General features: G+C 46.8%; 1 protein-coding gene across 2 annotated transcripts in view; it reads right to left on the minus strand.

Annotated features, from left to right (window-relative positions):
• The window catches only part of LOC311601308 (circadian clock protein PASD1-like), a 53,429-nt gene extending 34,900 nt beyond the window's left edge, over window positions 1-18,529 (minus strand). Inside the window, exon 1 of one of the 2 annotated variants that reach the window (XM_084788694.1) lies at window positions 18,481-18,529. The gene's annotated coding sequence lies outside the window, so the exon portion shown is untranslated. Of the gene's footprint in view, window positions 1-15,467; window positions 15,762-18,480 lie in introns of those variants that run through there. The other variant, XM_084788696.1, reaches the window with a different exon arrangement.
• Window positions 18,530-20,101: the final 1,572 nt, after the last annotated feature.

A 20,101-nucleotide genomic window follows, 5' to 3' on the forward strand; every position in this document is an offset into this window, starting at 1 on the left:
GGGGCAGTCCTTTCAGAAAGTCAACAAGATAGACAAAAGACACACACTTAGCCAAACTAACTAAAAGGCAGAGAGAAAATATCTAAATCAACAAAATCAGAAAGGAAAAACAAAACAGAACAACATCTCCATAACCCCTAAGGAAAAGAAGCAGTCATTGTATGTCTCCCAACCGGGGGGGGGGGGGGGGGGAAGCCTCAGGGCCAGATGATTTTAGCTCAGAATTCTACCAGACTTTCAAAGAAGAGCTAATACCAATACCCTTCAAAATATTGCACAAAATAGAAACAGAAGGAACATTGCCAAGCTCACTCTATGGGGCCACAGTCATTCTGTTACCTAAAACAGACAAAGACCCATCAAAGAAAAAAAATTCAGGCCAATTTCCCTTATGAACGCTGATAAAAAAAATACTCACAAACTGAATCCAAGGACTCATCAAAGATATCACTGGCCACGACCAAGTAGGCTCCATCCCAGGCATACAGAAGTGATTCAACATATAAAAGCCCATCAACGTAATCTGTCATATAAACCATGGAAGGAAAAATGAAACATGATCACCTCATTAGATGCTAAAAATCATGTGGCAAAATTCAACACCACTTCATGATAAAGGCCTTGGAGAGATCAGGGATAAAAGTTCTGATAAGATGGAACACTGACTACTTACTAATTACTCCCAAGCACAAGATTTTAATTTCCCTTTGGTGGTATACTGAATATAGACCTGAGGGTGCCTCTCATCATGCTAGAAACAAGTCTGCCCAATCTGTATACCAATTCTTCTGAGTGAGAAAAGAATGTCCACGCTTTTACTGGGTCTCAAAGGCATAAGCCTACCCCAGATGTCTTATAGACACAACTTTAACTTTTGTCCCTAGTCTGTATGTGCCTCAACAAGTTTTTACCTGGCTAACAGACTCCATCCAGAGCTGCTGAGAGCTGGACCTACGGGAAGTTGATATAAACCAATCTCAAAGATGGGAATACTCTCTGTCTCTTCAGCTGGATCAGCTAAACAGATGCTTTTGGTAAGTGCCCCATTACCTAGCCTTTGACTACCTTTTCAGCCTTTCTAGGCCCCACTAACAGCGCCCCTAATGTCACTAGGGAAAAAAAGTGACAGAAGAGAATGACATTGCCCATTGTCCCACTTTATAGGCTGAAATGCTGAGTCAAGGCCAACTCTCTGGCAGGAGGGACAAATGGCCACAATGAAAAAAGCTCTTAGTTCTGTTTAAACCAGTCATCCTTGCCACTGCATTTGGACTCGGCTCTTGGGTGGTCTGGTCAGAGAGTCTCTCAAAACTTGGGTAGAGCATTCATTGTTAATAACTCCAAATATGCCTACTTAAGATAACCAGAGCTGAACACTTAATATTCCTTCCAAAAAGGAAATAGGAAAGAGGATTGGCCCTTCCTGGGAATATCCAGTCCAAATCCAGCCCACCTAGGAAAGCACTCACAGCCCCACCCACAAGAGTTGCTTCAGCCCACACAAACAGGTTCCCTCTTCTCCACTGCATTCAGTAGTTTTGCCAACACTTTACACTTCACTCAGCCCTCATCTTGTCCATCAACTGGCCAGACAGGAGGCAGACCTGTCACTGCTCAAGTCTCCTACCTTGGCTTGCAAGCTCTGCCCACTATGCCTACATCATCAGCCTCAGCTGCACCTAAGCATCAAGTCCCGCCTTCCACTACTACCTAAGTCATCACAGCCCCATTAAAAACAACTCCAGCAAAAGCTATGGCAGCAGAGAAAGCTTCTGTTCTCCCACGTGCACCTACAGCTCTTTAACTCAGCACTCACAGCTTCTCCCTGTGAATGTACAATGCTTCACTGCCCCCTACAGACAGGGTTCTCATCCCATGGGGCTCAACCCCCACAACAGCTATGTATGTTGAGGTTCCATTTGTAACAGTGTCAAAATTCCAGTAATGAAATAGCAACAAAACACATGAGGGGCTGTGTTAAAGAGTCACAGCATTAGGAAGGTTGAAACCCGCTGCCCTTCCTTGACCTTTGCAACCACAGCCCCCACCCACTACTCTATCTCAGCAGGTCACAGTGCCCCACTGCTACAGGTGTTCTCTGCCAAATGAAGGTCAAGTGAGGATTCAGCCTTCTGCCCCCTCCTCAGAAAGTGACCACTCACATCATAGCCTTGGCTTGGTGCTCTGCATTCCCTGCTCACTTATCTCACCACTCACACAGCCCAGCCCACAACAACTGCCACAGCAGAAACAGCCCTTGGACACTCTTCTCCTTCGGCAGGTCCAGGCAACACTCAGTAGGTATCAAAAGTTATACTGACACAATCCAGCACTGAGCTAAAGGCCAGACTACATCAATCAAGCCCTGCTTCAGCAAGAGAGCTCAGTCCACCACTCTTCAGTCAGCTCTCACAACCCCACACTAGTGTACACCTACACAGCCCCATCCTGCTCTTAGGGTGACCCTGCCCCCTCTCAGGTCAACATCCAGAGCCCAGCCCTATTTTGTAAGAGATCACCTAGCCTCTCACCCTGACAGTCCCTTACCTCTATGCTGCAGGATCCATAGCCACGCCCCCAACACCTCACCACTTCTGCTTCCCTAGTAATTTACTGGGCCCAACACACCCAGGTTGGCCCTAACACCTCTGCCTCAGTATGTCTACCTTTCTGGCTCAGGTCTACGCACTCCAGAACACCGCCCATCCCCCTCCCCTGCCAGTACCTGTTCCCAAGGGATTCCACAGTGCACAAAGTTTCCTTCTCTAACACTTACTAGGTCCAGATCCACCCACCCTTCCACCCTAGCATACAAGCCCCGCCCACCACTATGACCTCCACAGTCACAGCCCCACCCACAAGACCAGCACCAGTCCTCCTGCTGCAGGGCACCCTATCCTTACTTCCATGTTTTCTCAAGAATCCTTCTCCATTCAGCCCTGGCCCATCCCCTGACACTCCTTTTTGACTTCTTTCTGGGCCTGCTGTTATGGACACTTGCCCCTGCCCTCTTTAGAGGTCCTCAGGATGTGCCTGATCCAATAGTGTCCCTAATGGTTAGAGCAGCTTGCTCCAGTGATCTCACAGTGGTCTGCAGAAGACCAAACCTCAAATTTCAACACTCAGGAAGCAGAGGCAGGCTGAGAACTGAGTAGAAGGCCAGCCTGGTCTACAAAGTGAGTTCAGGATAGCCAAGGATACACAGAGAGACCCTGTCTCTGGGGGAAAAAAAGAAAAAGAAAAGAAAGAAGAAAGAAAAAAAAAGAATAGATGTGTCAGGGGCTGGACAAAGGCACCTGAGTGGATATCTGTAAACTTCCCTCAACAGTTTTACAGGAGCAGCTTGGGCAGGTCTAACCAATGGTATTCTGTGGTGCTGTGCATCCCCTCACCTGGGGTGGGGATCTTTCGACTTGAACCTGGATTCATGGCCAGGACACTGTGAGCAGGAGGCCTGTGCTACCTGGTGACCGCAAGGCTGAGCCCAGAATGGGACCTTAAGGCTCAAAGCCTAGGAAACCCCTCGAAGGGAAGGAAACTCTGGAGCAGAGTTTGTGCCCTTTGCCCTCCTGTGGCTGTGATCTCCCTCCTGGAGGGTCTCAAGCATTCTCTGTGTACTTTAAACAACTTACTTGAGATTTTATAGGTTATGAGAAAGCTTCTTGCGTTTTTGTTTTTGTTTTTTGTTTTTTGTTTTTTTTTACAAATACCTATCCATCTCAATCTTTATATACAAACCCTTATATATCAAAATATGTTTATTTTAGCTGCATCACATTTCTATCTATTAATACCATGAGATTGAATAGTACTATAGAGAAAGCCGATCCCACTTTAATATAAAATTTCCTGAGAAGGCCTGCTTGGAACAACTAACTACTCTTTTTTCTTTTCTTTTCTTTTTTTTTAAAGATTTATTAAGTACACAATGTTCTGCCTGCATGTAAGCCATCAGGCCAGAAGAGGGCACCAGATCTTGTTATAGATGGTTGTGAGCCACCATGTGGTTACTGGGAATGGAACTCAGGACCTTTGGAAGAACAGCCAGTGCTCTTAACCTCTGAGCCATCTCTCCAACCCAACTAACTACTCTTTAGGGAATTGAGACACAACCGAGGCTACCTTCCTTTAGCAGCTCGTTACCCCTTACAACTTTAAGTATTTTGTTGTTGTTGTTGATGAAATTTGTCATTGGCAAACTGTTAGTTTTTGGAAGTACTACGTTACTGTCATGTATTGTGTAAAACTGTATAAAAATTAAACTAAACATAACATCAAAGTCACAACATAAACTTCATGTGTCCATGAAGTTGACCTCATAGGTAGTTGATAGGGTGGGTGGAGAAGAGAAGAAGGATGGATACATTGTAACTCTCCCACAGACAGGGTTCTCAACCCATGGGTTGCACCCCTCAAACCAGCTATGTATGTTGTGGTTCCATTTGTAACAGTGGCAAAATTCCAGTTGTGAAATAGCAACGAAACGCATGAGGGTCTGTGTTAAAGAGTCACAGCATTAGGAAGGTTGAAACCCACTGCCCTTCCCTGACCTTTGCAACCACAGCCCCCACCCACTACTCTATCTCAGCAGGTCACAGTGCCCCACTGCTACAGGTGTTCTCTGCCAAATAAAGGTCAAGTGAGGATTCAGCCTTCTGCCCCCTCCTCAGAAAGTGACCACTCACATCATAGCCTTGGCCTGGTGCTCTGCATTCCATGTTCACTTATCTCACCACTCACAGAGCCCAACCCACAACAACTGCCACAGCAGAAACAGCCCTGGGCCCCATTCTCCTTCAGCGGTTCTGGGCAACATTAAGTAGGGACCAAAAGTTACACTGACACAATCCAGCAATCAGTGAAAGGCCAGACTATCTCAATCAAGTCCTGCATCAGCAAGAGAGCTCAGCCCACCACTCTTCAGTCCGCTCTCACAACCCCACACTAGTATACACCTACACAGCCCTGTCATGCTCTTAGGGTGACCCTGCCTCCTCTCAGGTCAACATCCAGAGCCCAGCCTAATTTTGTAACTAATCACCTAGCCTCCCAGACAGGCAGCCCCTTACCTCCACACTGCAGGATCTATAGCCACGCCCCCAACACCTCAACACTTCCTGCTTCCCTAATAATCAGGTGGGCCCCTCACACCATGGTTGGCCCTCACACCCCTGCCTGAGTCTGTCTACCTCCCTGCCTCAGCTCTAAGCACTCCTGAACACCGCCCCTCCCCCACCTCTGCCCTCATCTGTTCCCAAGGGATTCCACATTGTACAAAGTTGCCTTCTTTAACTCTTACTAGGTCCAGATCCACCCACCCTTCCACCCTAGCATACAAGCCCCGCCCACCACCATTGACCTCAGTAGTCACAGCCCCACCCACAAGACCAGCACCAGTCCTCCTGCTGCAGGGCACCCTATCTTTACTTCCAAGTTTTCTCAAAGACTCATTCTCCATTCAGCCCTGGCCCATCCCATGACACTCCTTTTTGACTTCTTTCTGGGCCAGCTGTTTTGGACCCTTGCCCCTGCCCTCTTTTGGGGTCCTCAGGATGAGCCTGATCCAATAGTGTCCTTAATAGTTAGTGCATCATGCTGCACTGATCTCACAGACTGCATGTCTGAAGAAGACCAAGCCTGTAATCCCACCACTTGGGAGGCAGAGGCAGGTGGAGAACTGTGAGTTCCAGGCCAGCCTGGCCTACAAAGCAAGTCAAGGACAGCACAGGGTACACAGAGAAACCCTGTCTAGAAAAAAAAAAAGAAAAGAAAGAAAAAGAAAAAAGAGAAAGAAAAGAAAAAATGTGTCAGGGGCTGGACAAAGGCAGCTGAGTGGATGGTTGTAAAATTCCCTCAACAGTTTTACATGAGCAGCTGGGGCAGGCCTGACCAATGGTACTCTGTGGTGCTGTGCACCCCTTCACCTGGGATGGGGGTCTTTAGGCCTGAACCTGGATGCATGGCCAGGACACTGTGAGCTGGAGGCCTGTGCTGCCTGGTGACCACAAGGCTGAGCCCACCCAGCGACCCTAAGACTGAAAGTCCTGGAATCCACTGGAAGGGAAGGACACTCTGGATTAGAGTTCATGCCCTTTGCCCTCCTGTGGCTGTGGTCTCCCTCCTGGAGAGTCTCAAGCAGTGCTGGGCCAGCCCCACCTCCTGCCACCTACTCTTCCTCCTTCCTCCTGAGTGTGGAGGCAGGCAGGTGGCAAGCTCTGTGCTGCTCCTCCTGGGCCCTCTCCTTCTTGCCACTAGGCTGTGAGCTCAGTGAGGAGGCCCAGGTCACATGGCCTGTGTGCCCTGAAACTCCACTGACATTGATGCTCTGCTGCTTCTCAACAACATGCCTGGCAGTGGGGTTTTGCTTAAGGACAGGCCATGCAAACCTGGGGTTTGGTGCTCTTGTGCCTGTCTGTGCAGTTTGAGAGTCTGGGGTCAGGGAGGGGAAGTGGCACTCACTGGATAGGATGGAGGCTTCTTGGAAAGGCTCCACAAGGTCCTGCCAACAGAAGTGGCCATGCCTGAGGGAACACAGAGGAGGGAGTGTCCCCTTGCCCTATTCAGGTGTCACAACTGTGTGAGTTGACATCAGCATAGAGGCAGTCAGTCCTCTGATTGTCCTGCCTGCTGACTCACTCTGAGGTCACTGCCTCCAGTACCAACCCTAACTTCAACTGAGAAGCACTTACAGAAGACACCATGCTGCCCCTTTTGGTCAACACATTCTGGACTGTTAGGTCCAAAGACATCTAGTTCCCCTTCACCAAAAGGAACCACTTCCCTTCTGACAGGCAAAATGGGCAGATAGCTGTGTCTGATGCCTATGAGCACAACAAAACTCATGCTGGCTTTCTGGCTACTTCAGTATAACAAATGTCTGCTTAAAAATAAGTAAGTTAAAAAAAAACACACGGGAAGGATTACTAAGCATGGTTGCTGGGATCTCACTGAATGACTTACTTTGTGATCATCATATTTTACCTGGGTAAAGCAATCTTTATTTTGTTTTATAGATAGGATTTCTTTCTTCTCTCTCTCAGGATGTTGTCCCCTGTGCCAGTATGTTCCAGGCTCTTCCCCACTTTTTCATCTAAGTGACTTAGTTGTCTCTGGTTTTATGTTGAGGTCTTTAATCCACTTTGAATTGAGTTTTGTGCAAGGTGACAAATATGGGTCCAGGTGCATTTTTTTACACATAGACATCCAGTTAGACCAGCACCATTTGTTGAAGATGCTATCCTTTTTCCATTAAATGGATTTGGCTTCTTTGTCGAAAATCAAGTGTGACCATATGTGTGTGGATTCATATCTGGGTCTTCGATTTGATTCCACTGATCAACCAGCCTGTTGCTGTGCCAGTACCATGCTGTTTTAATTACTATTGCTTTACAGTACAGTTTGAGATCAGGTATGGAGATTCCTCCAGAGCACCTTTTATTGGACAAGATTGTTTTAGCTATTCTGGGTTTTTTGTTTTTCCATATGAAGTTCAGAATTGACCTTTCAATGTCTTTAAAAAATTGTGTAGGTATTTTGATAGGGACTGCATTGAATTTGTAGATTGCTTTTGGTAGGATGGCCAGTTTTACTATGTTAATTCTCCTGATCCATGAGCAAGGAAGATCATTCCATCTTCTCAGGTCATCTTCAATGTCTTTCTTCAGAGTTTTGAAATTTTTTTCAAACAAGTCCTTCACTTGCTTAGTTAGAGTAACTCCTAAATATTTTATATTGCTTTTGGCCTATGTGAAGGGTGTGGCTTTCCTAATTTCTTCCTCTGCAAGCTTGTCATTTGTGTATAGGAAGGCTACAGACTTTTTTGAGTTAATTTTGTATCCAGACAATTTGCTGAAGGTGTTTATCAACTGTAGGAGTTCTCTGGTGGAATTTTGAGGGTCACTTATGTACACTATCATATCATCTGCAAATAGGGATAATTTGACTTCCTCCTTTCCCATTTGGATACCCTTGATCTCCTTCTGTCGTCCTATTGTTCTGGCTAGAACTTCGAGTACTATATTGAAGAGATATGGAGAGAGTGGGCATCAATAGAAGAATGGATAAAGAAACTGTGGTACATATACACTATGGAATACTATGTAGCTATTAAAAACAAGGAATTCCCGAAATTTGTGGATAAATGGATTGAGCTAGAAATGATCATAGCAAGTGAGTTGTCCCGGAAGCAAAAAGTCTCAAATGGTATATACTCACTTATATCTGCATATTAGCCCAAGGGGCATGTCCCAGGAAAGCCTTCACTTACCAGGAAACTGGGAGAGAGGAGAGGACATCCTATTGGGAATCTAGATGAGAGAAGCATGGGAGAATGGCAAAGTAAAAGGATCCAGAGGGTCCTAGAAACCAACAAGTAGAACATTATGATAGGCAGATTTGGGCCCAGGGGTCCCACTCAAACTAAGGAACCAGCCAAGGACAATACAGGCCATAAACTTTAAACCCCTACCCAGATCTAGCCAATGGACAGGACATTCTCCACAGTAGAGTGGAGAGTGGGATATGACTCTCTCACATACTCTGGTGCCTCACATTTGACCATGTCCCCTGGAGGGGGAGACCTGGTGGCACTCAGAGGAAGGACAGCAGGTTACCAAGAAGAGACTTGATACCCTATGAGCATATACAGGGGGAGGTAATCCCTCTCAGGAACAGTCATAGGGTAGGTGAATAAGGGGATAACTGGAGGGAGGGAAGAAAGGGAGGATACAAGCTATGGGATAACCATTGAGATGCAACAAGAATAAATTAATTAAATAATCCCTAAAGAAAACTGAAACAACCTGATGTTAGCATTTCTGAGTTCCTGTAGATGTTGGCTTTTTATAGTTTCCTGTTTAATGCCATCTAGGATACGGATAACTATATTATTCTACAACTGAATGGATTACCTGACAAATACTGAAAAAGCTTTTCAGGGTATCTGCCTGCATCTGCAGACACACACAAACGGGTTAAAATGTAAAATAAAATTCTCAGTCTAAACTATCTTGTTTGTAAGGACCAAACAAACTCCCTTTGGAGAAAGAGACTCCATTTTGCAAAGGACACTCCATTTTGTCTTCAATCTAGGCAAGGGCTGAACCCAGATTCCAGACTAAGCACACACTAGCCTAAACAGAAACAATGTTCACTGGCCACTCAATCAGCTCACCTTGGGAAAGTCCAAATACACTCTCTGCTGGTCAAGCTGAGCAGCAGGTGGTCTGGCACATAGCAACAACCAATTAGGAGAGGCCAGGTCAAGGTTCCTAGTGCCCCCATGACTGCCTCAGACAATATTTTCTATAGGCCAACTTGCCCCTACATCTATTACCCAACCATGAAACTCTAAGTCTTGTAGCTCTCTGCTTGCAGCTTTTCTGCCCAGATGTCATCCAATCATATACTGTAGAACCCAATTCTTTGTCTAAAACCTATAACAAACCCCTCTCCATTGAGAATCCAGGCCACTTCCCTGCACCTGCTGCATCAGCGCATTGGAGGTGTGTCCTGGGTTCCAACCTGCAATATAAACACAACGTTGTCACTGCATTTGGACTTGGCTCTTGGGTGGTCTGTTCGGAGAGTCTCTCAAAATTTGGACATAACATTGTTAGTAACTCCAAACATGCCTGCTTAAGATAACCAGAGCTGGATTCGTGAACACTTAATATGCAATCCAAAAAGGTGATAGGTAAGATGATTGGTCCTTCCTGGGAATATCCAATTCAAATGCAGCCCACCTAGGAAAGCACTCACAGCCCCACCCACAAGAGTTGCTGCAGCTCATACAAACAGGCTCCCTCTTCTCCACTGCATTCAGTAGTTTTGCTAATGCTTTACACTTCACCCAGCCCTCAACATGTCTATCAGCTGTCAAGACAGAAGGCCGACCTGTCACTGCTCAAAGCTCCTACCTTGGCTTGCAAGCTCTGCACACTATGCCTACATCATCAGCCTCAGCTGCAACTAAGCATCAAGCCCTGCCTACCACTACTACCTAAGTCATCTCTGCCCCACTCACAACACCTCCAGCACAAGCTACCCCAGCAGAGACAGCTTCTGTTCTCCTACCCGCACCTACAGCTGTTTAACTCAGCACTCAAAGCTTCGCCCTGAGAATGTACAATACTTCACCTCCCCCTACAAACATGGTTCTCATCCTGTGGGTCGCCACCCCAACACCAGCTATGTATGTTGAGGTTCCATTTGTAACAGTGGCAAATTTCCAGTAATGAAATAGCAACGAAACACATGAGGGACTGTATTAAAGAGTCACAGCATTAGGAAGGTTGAAACCCACTGCCCTTCCCTGACCTTTGCAACCACAGCCCCCACCCACTACTCTATCTCAGTAGGTCACAGTGCCCCACTGCTACAGGTGTTCTCTGCCAAATGAAGGTCAAGTGAGGATTCAGCCTTCTGCCCCCTCCTCAGAAAGTGACCACTCACATCATAGCCTTGGCCTGGTGCTCTGCATTCCCTGCTCACTTATCTCACCACTCACACAGCCCAGCCCACAACAACTGCCACAGCAGAAACAGCCCTGGGCCCCATTCTCTTTCAGCGGTTCTGGGCAACATGAAGTAGGGACCAAAAGTTATACTGACACAATCCAGCACTCAGTGAAGGACCAGACCTCAGTGAAGCCCTGGATCAGCAAGAGAGCTCAGTCCACCACTCTTCAGTCCGCTCTCACAACCCCACACTAGTATACACCTACACAGCCCCATCCTGCTCTTAGGGTGACCCTGCCTCCTCTCAGGTCAACATCCAGAGCCCAGCCTAATTTATAAATGATCACCTTGCCTCCCACCCTGGCAGGCCCTTATGTCTATGCTGCAGGATCCACAGCCACACCCCTAACACCTAACCACTTCCTGCTTCCCCAGTGATCAGATGGGCTCCACCCCATGCAGATGCAGGTTGGTCCTCACACCCCTGCCTCAGTCTGTCTACCTTCCCCCCTCAGCTGTTAGCACTACAGAACACCGCCCCTCCCCCACACATGGTCCCCCTTCTAGTGCCTGTTACCAAGGGCACAAAGTTTCCTTCTCTAGCTCTTACTAGGTGCAGATCCACCCACCCTTCCACCCTAGCATACAAGCCCCACCCACCACTATTGACCTCAGCAGTCACAGCCCCACCCACAAGACCAGCACCAGTCCTCCTGCTGCAGGGCACCCTAACCTTACTTCCAAGTTTTCTCATAGACTCCTTCTCCATTCAGCCCTGACACTCCTTTTTGACTTCTTTCTGGTCCAGCTGTTATGGACCCTTGCCTGTGCCCTCCTTAGAGGTCCTCAGGATGAGCCTGATCCAATGGTGTCCCTAATAGTTAGAGCAGCCTGCTGTGCTGATCTCACAAACTGCCTGTTTGCAGAAGGCCAAGCCTTTAATCTCACCACTTGGGAGGCAGAGGCAGGCTGAGAACTGTGAGTTCCAGGGCAGCCTGGTCTACAAAGCAAGTCCAGGACAGCCAAGGCTACACAGAGAAACCCTGTCTCAAAAAAAAAAGGAAAGAAACAAGGAAAAGAATGAAGGAAAAAAAAAAGAAAAGAAAGTATGTGTCAGGGGCTGGGCAAAGGCAGCTGAGAGGATGTTTGTGAACTTCCCTCAACAGTTTTACAGGAGCAATTGGCTCAGGCCTGACCAATGGTACTCTGTGGTGCTGAGCAACCCCTCACCTGGGGTGGGGGTCTTTCGTGGTCATAAGCCCCCTCAAACCTCTGCATCCCCATCTACATCCATGGGGACATCTGAAACCAGGACCTGGGGCATCAGGAGTGATTTTACGAGATTCCTGAAGGGAAGGAGCCTGGTGGTTTATGCAGCATTCCTGGGACTTGGGATGGGGCTCTGAGCCATTTTGTGACACAAGTATTCCAGCACCTGGGGATTTGAAGGAGCAGCCTTTTAGTGCCATGCCCAACAGAGAGATGGTGAGGGAAATAGGCAGGTGGGTTTTTTTGGCATCCAGGGACTTGGGGTAAGGTCTCAGAAAACTTTTGTAATGCAAGATTTCGAGCATCCAGGGAACTTGAAAGAGGAGCCTTTTGTGCCATGCCCTACTATGTTGCTGCCCTTTCTGAGTCACAGTGGGCAGTTTATAGCCATGAAAGGCCCTTTTCAGGATAGAGACATTTTAAAATAAAGCAGTGTTGACACTAGTTAGTGTGTCTCCAAAGGCCTCATGAGAGTTGGCATGAAAGCCTCGCCTGGGGCCAACCTCAGAGGTCCCAAAGGCAGCATGGGAGTGGGGGTAGGAGGCAGGGAGGCCAAGCACCTGAGAGAAGGGCCCACAATGTTTCAGCTCTTCCCCTGTGTGATCACTGCAACAAACAGAGTCCCACTAGCCAGAATCAGACTTTAACCCAGCCACTCCCTGTGGACACAATGCTAAAGGGCTGACTTTTGGAGGTGGAGTTACTCCCTACAGTGTCTTAGTGGTCATTGTGTGTGGGACCCAAGAGGACAGCAGAAGCTACACTCCACCTCGCAGGAACCTCTGGACTAGGGAGACAAGATTCACACCATACTCTCACCTGGTTCTCAGGCATGGGGCCAGTTTTGGGTTTCAGAAGCAGGCAGGGCTCCAAGCCAGAGCCCAGACAGATAGGTGGACAGGGAAATTGAAGCTACATTGTTTTCTTTTGAGGCTCTAAGAAACCAGCCTAGTCTCACTTGAGGTTATTTTCCCTGCTCTGCCTTCCATGTCTGTGTCTTAGGACTTGAGAGTGTGAAAGCAGTGTTTTTAGGTTTTTGCTGCTTAGAGGTTGCCTGAGGGCCAGCTGACAGGGAAGATCTCCTTCTCTGCCATTTCCCATGCAAAAGAATTTCCTGGAGGGCAAGGCAGTCTCTCAGAGGCAAGGTGACAGCACAAGCTGAACTATAGAGTTTTCACACACACACACACACACACACACACACACACACACACACACACACACACACACACACACACCAGACAGCAGGCACTCTCTGTAACACAGAAGAGACAGACACATATAGGGAGAATACACACAACAAAATCACAAGACAGCTTTCAGGTAGGCACATGTTCAGACTCATCCAATCAAGAGACCGGGGACCTTAGACACAGGGAGCATGAACTAATGGATTCAAATCTGGGCTCATTCTTGGAGTTGGAGCTCAGTAAGAACAAGGAGGGGTGAGTTTATTTAGCAGTCAGTCTCAGAGGCTGAGAACGTCCTAGGCCTGGGTTAGAGTATACAGAGGTAAGGAGCTTCCAGGACCAGGCCTAGGCTAGCAGACAGAGGCACTAGTCCTTTGAGACAACAGCTGAAACAGGCAAATAAAAGAGCCTTTCACAGGACCCCATTCAGAGCTTCTGGACCAGGTTCCCTCTATTTGCTTTTGCTGCTGTGTCTTAGGTGGACACCTTCTGCATGTCCACTTCCCATTGCAATTCTTCCTTAGTCAGGCAAGATTCCTATGAGCCAACTGCTGAGCCGATCATGCAGGCTTTATTAGCTGTAGCAGTGGCCATAAAACTATCACCATAGCTAGGGGATGAGCCATTGGAGGCCTCACAAAGGAAGATGCTCGTGCCTAGTTTCCCCTGGCAGATACTGCACTACAACCCATCTCTTTTATTCTGTCAGTTTCTTTTAGGTCTCATGTGCCAGGTGACTCTCACCGAGGAGCTGGGCAGAAGGGATTGTCCACCCCAAATATAGAAGACACATAACAAAGAAGAATTCCATTTAGTTTGGCTTGTCGAACCAAGGAGTTTAGTGAGGTCACCACAGGACTGTGGATAACTCCAAAGCAGCGATTCCGTTGGGGGATTCTGTGCTCAACTGAAAAGCAGGCACACTATGGAAGCATTCCACTCAGCTTCATAAGACATTATAACACAGAGAGTCACCCAAAGCAGGGGACACGGTCACAAATGTGTACCACTGAGGGCTTCCTTCGGGCTATACAAAGGCACATATGCTCTTCCAATGATTCTTACCCTTGGGAACTGTTTCATTAGGTGAAAAGAGGAGGAGCTTATCGACCAAGGGCCCCTTGAGGATCCCATGACACCTGCCAAGTCCATGGGTTCTTTGAGGCCTAAAAGCTCACCTTTTTCCTTCTGAGAAAACTGTAGTAGGCCCAATCTCCTCAAGGACTTGTACAGGTGCTTAAGGATGTACTAGTTAAACATCATGTGCAACCTTGGGCAAACAGCCCCAGCAGGCTGAGGGAGGCTAGCTTCCCATGGTGACCCTTCTGGAGTAGACTGATGTCAGCTCTAAGTTCAGCTCAGGGTTTACACTCCCAATCCCTTTTTCTATTCAGAGACATTCTTTTTTTTTTTTACAATCTTGTGTGGGGTTGTTTGTGTGTGTGTGTGTGTGTGGTTTTTTTTTTTTTAACAAGATTTCTCTGTGTAGCTTTGCCTGTCCTAGAACTCAATCTGTAAACGAGGCTGGCCTAAAAGGCACATAGATCTGTTTGCCTCTGCTGCCCGAGCTCTGGGATCAATGGCATGTGACATCACCAGCAGCTCAGACATTCCTTAAAATGGGACAGATTCTATAGCAGCTGCAGTGGCTACATCAACACAAATGAATAAAGGCACTTCAAAAACGGCGACTTTCACAATCTCTTCCACACCAGTCCCTTCCCACTCAAGGACTCTGTCCCTCTACGTGAGTGGTCACCAGAGTTAATAGGCTCCTGCCATAGTGTGGACGTTGAGTATCCTCCAGTGGTCCATTGTGGCAGGGGTTTGCATTATTAAGGCATGCCTCTGACAGACTGTGGTCGCTCAGGGCAGAATGTCTCCCTCTTCTCTCCCCTGTTCTGTCATTTAAGCACTTGGTCCTGTCACACTCGCCTGCCAGGATGTGTTATTATCTCCTGAGCAGAAAAAGGCATGGGAAGAAACTGAGATTACTGTCCTTGCAAACTGCCCCAGGTGTTTCACTGTGGTAATATGAAGCTGGCTAAGGCAGCTTGTAAAGGCCCCCAAGAAAGTGCCAGCCTTGGTCTTAAGGACATGTGTAAGAAACGTGAAGTTTCTCTACGTGGGAAGGACACAGATTGCTGAACTGAAAAACCCTACAATTCAGAGGCATCCAAAGCCCTACACCCTATTTATTTACATGGAGGAGCTTACTGATGAAGCCCTGCAACACAGAGGAGTGTCGGGAGCCAACCCAAGGTCACTCAAGGGTAAAAGAATCTACTGGCTATGGAAAAATACTGATGGCCCATTCCAAAGCTAACTTCTTCCTTTCAGCCTTGTATAACTTCCTCCTTTCACCCCCTGCAGATGTTGTTCAGCAGGATAGCTAGGGACTTTCTGAGAGATAGAGAGATAGTGTTCCGAGATAAACCACAGGATGTTCCCCTGATGGCATCATCTGGAGGCATTCTTGGGCCCCCGCCCCTGCTGCTTAGCCCCTCCCTCCACCCCATATAAGCTTTTGCTTTTGATTCAATAAACAGACCTTGATAGGAGTTCTACTTGGTCTCACCTCCTTCTTTCTCATCCCATCTTTTCATGTATGGCTCCCCTCGTGACCCCGTAATTACTGGTCCTGCTGGACAGGACAGAGGAGGGCAGAGAAATCATGTAAAAAGCCTGAGGATAATGGAGGAAGCGTGCACCCAGGTATGGGACATGAGTAAAACTGGTGAGCCGCCTGGACAGAATCTTATTCAAGTCCTCTTCCACTAAGCATGGGAGGCTTCGTCCTCTCTGCACTACCACTTTGAAACAGGGTGCTGGTCTTCAGAGAGGTCAGACTGGGCTACATACTGGGAGGCAGGGCACCACTCCTGTTCTATCCGGTTGTGGTTTCCCACTGTAAATCTGTATCTCCCTCTGCAGACTGGTGCTGGAGGCAAATGAACACACCACAGCCTCTGCTGTCCCTCACTGAGGTGGAGCGCGGCTTCCTTCCACCGCACCTTCCACACCTAGACTCAGTCAATAAACACATGCGCAGTGGAGCCTATTACTATGTTCAAAGTAGCTCCCAACATGTCAGTGATGGTGCAAAGCTCTAAGGAGTCTTTGACTGGGTGAACACAAGTATTGTTATTGGGTAAAGGGAGGCCAAAAGGCTGTTTTCTGCTTAGGGGCAGCCTCCCTTAAAGTAATAGTAACCTCCATTAACCTGCTCCAAAGAACAAAATTCTTGGGCAAGGCCAGTAGTTCAGGGTCAATCCAAATGTCCTGTACCAGTTCAAAGAACCCACCCTACGGATCGTCGTAAATATAAATGTGCTTCCTTGCCTACCATTTTGGTTCTGCTCTCTTCTACCCAAGAGAGAGAGAGAGACAGAGAGAGAGAGAGAGAGAGAGAGAGAGAGAGAGAGAGAGAGAGAGAAGGAGGGAGTGCCTTTGCAGCTTAATCTCCAACAAGCCTTTCTGCTGATGGAGCAGGCTAGTTAAGTGTGCTCTTACTTATACCTATTAGGTTTGGATGACTTCAGTCATGTCTAGCTAAGCAAGTAGAAATTCTCCTTAGGAATTAACTAAAACTATTTTATTTTATTTTTCCTCTTCCTCCTCCTCCTCCTCTTCCTCCTCCTCCTCATTCTCTCTCTCTCTCTCTCCCTCTCTCTTCCCCCTGTCCCTCCCTCCCTTCCTCCTTCCCTGTGTGGGTGTGGGTGGTTTGCTGTCAGGCAGGGTCCATATGAAACAACTCAGTGAACAACTTGTGCGACTTGCTCTCTCCTGTGGAGGGCTGGGTTGTGCATCTGTGGCTTCCCTGAGGCCCTAATATATGTGGAGAAGAGGCTTAGCTCCTTCTTTAAACCAAGAATATGCTTGGAGGAGCCAGTAATGGTTTGGAGCCAGGGCCTTGAGGACTTTTCCCTGAGGCCCCCATGTAACCAGGAATATACTTGGCAGAGCTGCTAACGGCCTGGGGCAAGCCTGGCTACATATTCTGAGAACCCCACTTTTCCCAACATTTGGGGCTATGGTTATCAGACCCAAGGCCACTGCTGTGTCTTGCTCTTGAGATGACCTGTCCTTTTGTGGCATTGCTTGATTAGCTTCTTGCTGATTTTATCACATTTTACCCCTGTAAATAATCTATAAGATGCTGTACCTTTCTTTTTCTTTCTTCAAGACCTGGTTTCACTTTGTAGCCAGGATGTGCTGAAACTTGCTCTATAGAACAGGCTGGCCTTGAGCTCAGAGATCCACCTGCCTCTGCCTAGAAACATTGGGATTAAAAGTGTGCACCGCCATGTCCAGTGATGCTGTGCTGGTTAAGAAGCTTGTTTGGCATAAGAGATTGCTTTTACAAGACCTTCTGCCCACAGGTTTATCTTCCGTATTTCCAGTTTTTCTATCTTTCTCGTCTCCTGGCACCTCCCTCTCAGGATCTTGTTACTGAAGAGTGACCAGCAGGTTCAGGCATATGGCCACCTGAAGGGGTGTACCTGAGTACAGGAGAGAGACTAGGCATTCCTGTGATACCTCTGTCCATATCTGTATACTGATTACGTATATATACATGAGAAGTCGTGCCCAGCAGAGAGGAATCAGCAGTAAATGTGGGACAGCCAAATTCTGACGACGACATTTGTCACTTTAGACACTTTGCTTGTGCACTCTAGTTCTTATAATGAATTATTAAAGCACTTCAAAAGCTTCTTTATTTTCGTTCTAAAAGCCTGCCCTTGCTTCCCTGACAAAGTTTCTGTGAATTTAAAGGCATGAGAACATGCAGGTAAAACTCAAAGACAACACCACCTATTAGGGCCAACTAAGCTTCTACACCACCTACCCCCAGCAGGGGCGGAGCCTAGTGCCAGGGAGGAGCAAGCAATGGAGGGATAATTTGAACTAGGAAATTTGCTTTAAAATTGCTTAGATCCACAGGATGAAGTTAATTTAACTGTAATACCCACCTCAAATTTCTGGTTACTCCATAGTCCAAAGCAGACTGGAGGAGAAAACATTTTTTAAAAACTTTAAAAAGGTTTAGGAACAAAAAGTGACATCAGTGCTTAAGTTACTTCATGATGACAGAAGGAACAAGGAAAATGGATTTTTTTGTGTGTTGGTGTTATGTTTTTGGTTCTGTTTTTGATGAAAATAGTTATAAAATCTCCAAAAATGGCTCCTACTGGTTCCTCTGAGCCAGTGCTCCTACCACAGCAGGGGTTTTACAGACCAATGGGCCAAAGACAAGAAAAGACACATGAAAATATTAAGAAAATTAGGAAGATCAGCTGCCCTGGCTGGGTGGCTCTGAAGGCCTCTGCACTAGTTCCAGGAGGTGACAGAACCTACAGCAGGGGAGGAAGCTTGCCTGTGTGGGGGCTGTTGTTTGCTTATTCACTCACTCACTCACTCACTCACTCACTCACTCACTCATTTGCTTTACATCCCTACAGCAGCCCACTCCCTCCTCTCCTCTGGGTCCCACCCTCCTACCCTCTTTTCTCTCTCAGCCCCCTCCCCTTCTCAGAAATGAGAGCCCCCAGCCATCAACTCACCTCAGCACATCAAGGGTGTTTTAAAGGTGGCCTAGATGCTGGTGGCTGGTGGCACAAAGGGTGGGATGACTGGCAGCCTGGCAGCATGGCCTTAGTCCCCAGACCCTCCTCCACCCCAAGCCTCTCAGGAGAGCCACTTGCTAGTACACAAGACCCAAAGCCATGGTCTGGCATGTGGCACAGATCAGGCAGGACAAATGTGCCTGAGAGGCCACAGGCAGGCGCTGACACACACAGCTTCATAGTGACAATGCTAAAATATTTCTGACCTCAAGTCCTTTTTCTATTTTCTCCTCTGCTCTGATTAATTTCTGCACATCAGGTTTTACCATCTCAAACCTCCAATTGGAAACACTCTCTTGGATGCAAGGAGGTCTAATGAGCTCCCATCAATCCAAGCAGAGCACCTGTTGCTCTCAAAATGACCTGTGGCATTTAAGCCTAAGGGCTGACTCTAGAATGTGGGATTTGACCCTCCCATTTCTGGTTCACAGGTATTTTTTCTTTCTCCATATGTCCTTTAACCCCGTCTCCTGGGTCAGTCCGTCAGAATAGCCTTCTGGCTCTGTTACAGGGACAAGGAGAACAGAGCAGCCTAAGAGAGAAATACAAAAAGGCAAGGCTAAAACTGAGCTGGTAACATGTCCTTGAAGAGAGTTACAATGTATCCTTCCTCTCTTATCCACCCACCCTATCAACTACTTATGAGATCAACTTCCCGGACACAAAGAGATGATTATGTTATGATTTTGATGTTTTCATTAGTTTAATTTTGATACAATTTGACAGGATACATAACATTAACATAGTACTTCCAAAAACTAACAGTTTATGGCTGACAAATTTCAACAACATCAACTACAACAAAATAAAGTAGCTAGGGGTAAAGAGCTGCTAAAGGTAGGTAGCCTCTGTTGGGTCTCAATTCCCTGAGGAGTACTTAGTTGTTCCAAGCAGGGCTTCTCAGGAAATTTTTTATGAAGGTGGGATGGGGCTTACTCCTATAGTACTACTAAATCTCATGGTATTAATAAATAAAAATCTGATGTGGCTAAAATAAAAATATCTTTATAAATAAGGGTTTGTATATAAAGATTGAGATAGATATATATTTGCAAAAAAAAAAGCCAAAGAGGGTTCCTCATAACCTATAAAATCCCAAGTAAGTTATTTAAAGTACACAGTGGATGCATAAGCTATATAAGGTATATGAAGAACAAAAATTAAAGGCCATATTATGCTGTTGAAGTTTATAAGGTCCATGTTTAGCAATTAAAAACAGGCTGTAAAGTATATCAGATTAAGGTTTTAAAATATCTGACTCTCATTACATAATAACTGAAAGTATCAGACTGAGGTAACGGATCTTCTGGCTGATTTTCATGTGCTGCCTTGCACTGCTCTCTTGAATGATTCTGGGATATCATCAACTATCCCTATATGTTTGTCACTGGGAGGTCCCTATGTGTCCCTTCCATCTTTCTGACCTATAAGGCTTAAGGCTTTGGGGTCCATGGAGACTGATATACAGTGCTTAAAATACTACTTCATTCATTAACTGAATTTTCCTTTATCTAACAACCCACAAGTTGCCCAAGCAGATAGTCCCCAGGTTGAAATA

The sequence above is a fragment of the Acomys minous genome, assembly GCF_964271855.1.
Source record: "Acomys minous genome assembly, chromosome: 7".
NCBI lineage: Eukaryota > Metazoa > Chordata > Mammalia > Rodentia > Muridae > Acomys > Acomys minous.